Source organism: Pteropus vampyrus, unplaced genomic scaffold, assembly GCF_000151845.1.
Source record: "Pteropus vampyrus isolate Shadow unplaced genomic scaffold, Pvam_2.0 Scaffold4033, whole genome shotgun sequence".
Classification (NCBI taxonomy): Eukaryota; Metazoa; Chordata; class Mammalia; order Chiroptera; family Pteropodidae; genus Pteropus; species Pteropus vampyrus.
In genome coordinates, this window is record NW_011892814.1 from 2,436 (window position 1) to 4,777 (window position 2,342).

The 2,342-nt window shown below is 58.2% G+C and overlaps 1 protein-coding gene across 1 annotated transcript in view; it reads left to right on the forward strand.

The window, feature by feature from the left end:
* The window catches only part of LOC105310465 (casein kinase I-like), an 8,232-nt gene that overhangs the window by 1,392 nt on the left and 4,498 nt on the right, over positions 1-2,342 (forward strand). The gene's annotated exons all lie outside the window — the stretch shown is intronic.

Consider the following 2,342-nt stretch of genomic DNA (forward strand, 5'->3'; position numbering starts at 1 on the left):
GGTTCCCCTTACATGGCCCATGAGCCTTTTGTGGCCCCGCGCCGTCCCCCCTCGCATCCGGCCTTCTTGCTGCACCAGCCTGTGGTTCTCTGAATTGTCCCTAGTTCCTCATTTCCTTCCCCTTGTATGTGCGCCAGTTCTCGCTGTCTGAGCTGGGTCAGATGTACCTCTGTGCCCCACAATCCCCTCTGCTTCCCTCGGCTACAATGCTGAGCCCTCTGCCACCTTTCCAGCCTCCCCCAAGGGGCACCGAGCCTCTCAGATGCAGACACAAGTTGGTGCTGGCTTGGGGCTGCCGGCCCAGCCGAGGATGACCCTGTCCCTTGCTTCCCCCACCCCTGGCAGGTGCCAACATTGCTTCTGGTGAAGAAGTTGCCATCAAGCTCGAGTGTGTGAAAACGAAGCACCCCCAGCTGCACATCGAGAGCAAGTTCTACAAGATGATGCAGGGGGGAGGTGAGAGCCAGGAGGGGGTCGGGCAGGTGGGGTGGGGAGCCCGAGGACATGTGCTGAGGGAGAGGGGGCTCCGGGGGCTGCTCCGGGGCCAGGAAAGACAGCCTTTGACAGCCCCGTTTCCCGGCCCACAGTGGGAATCCCATCCATCAAGTGGTGCGGGGCCGAGGGTGACTACAACGTCATGGTCATGGAGCTGCTGGGGCCCAGCCTCGAGGACCTCTTCAACTTCTGCTCCCGCAAGTTCAGCCTCAAGACGGTGCTGCTCCTGGCCGACCAGATGGTGAGTACTCCTCTGACCCACCCCGGCCGGGGGACCCTGGGGCCTGCCGGCCTTGGCGCTTCCCTTCCGACCTCTGCTGCCCTTTTGTGCCCGTGGGCACAGGGTACCAGCCCTGCCTCCTGCCTCTGGAGGATGCCAGAGCAGGAGGCAGTGACAAGGGACATAAGTCAGGCCTGGTTCCTGAACCAGGGGACCTTAATCATCAGCTGTAAAATGGCAAGGGGGTAAATGCAGACTTCCAGGCCCAGCTCCAGACCTGCTGGGTTGTCATGAGGTCATGTGGGACGCCACACAGTGTGTGGACCAGACCAAATGCCCACTGATGAGCAGTCCTTAGGTTCCAAACCCTTCGTAAACTCAAAAGAGGAAAACTTCAAAATATAAAAGCATAGGCTTTTGGACTTGGAATGGTGCGTGGAGATCTGGTTATGCGGGGGTTCGGGTCTGTGCCTGGCCTGCAAAAGGTCTGCAGACATCTTGCAGTTTGAGGCTAAGTGTGTGTGCGCAAAGGTGGGTCAGTTCTCATAGGGTGTGAGACTCAGAAGAGGTTTAGGAAATATTCAACCAGGCCAAACAAACACTTTGATTTAAGGAGCCTGAGGCCAGGGAGGGCTGACCTGCCAGAGGACACAGAGTGCGCATATGTGTTAATTTAGGTGCCCCCCCAAATTGTTTAAAGAAGGGCCTGCGTACACGCCCAACTCTGTTGTACTTGGAGCCAGAGGACACATCCTGGTGTCCTGTCTCTCGCGCTTGTTCTCTGTCAGCCTTGCCGAATTCAGGCTTCCCTGGTGCTCCCTCTTCTCCCCTCCCCCATCCGGCTGCCAGAACCACCTCTGAAATGCCTCTCTGATTTCGGTTTCCCAAGTCCCCTGAGGTGTACAGCCAGGCAGGCGAGGCTTCTGCAGGCACCCGGATGCCTGTCTGGGTTTCATGTCTAGATCTCGCCATTAGCTTTCCTACCTTGCTCTCTGCCCTGAGTCTCAGCAAACTCCTTCTTCAGAGGGCCTCTCTAATGTCACTTCCTCCAGGAAGCCTTCCCCAACCTGCCCTTTGAACTCATCTTACGTAGTTGCAGACGGATCTTTCTCCCTTGCCCAGGGCAGGAACCTTGTATGTGTTTTCCATCTCTACGGCCCAAGCCCACAGCCCGCAGTCCAGGGCCCAGAGTGCTTGGTGAAGGCCCCTACGTGGAACACTCCCTGAGTGACTTGCTGTCCTCCCTTCCCCAGATCAGCCGCATTGAGTACATCCACTCCAAGAACTTCATACACCGGGATGTCAAGCCCGACAACTTTCTCATGGGGCTGGGGAAGAAGGGCAACCTGGTGTACATCATCGACTTCGGCCTGGCCAAGAAGTACCGGGATGCCCGCACCCACCAGCACATTCCCTACCGGGAAAACAAGAACTTGACCGGCACTGCGCGCTACGCCTCCATCAACACCCACCTGGGCATTGGTGAGTGAGCGAGGCCGGCGGGCAGAGTGCGCCCGTGGGCTGTCGGCCAGGGCCCTGGCTTTCTGCAGCCTGGATGTTCCCCCAACTTGCCACAAAGCCAGGTCTTCCCCTTCAAAGAACAGCTGTGGCGTGCTGAGTGCCTTCA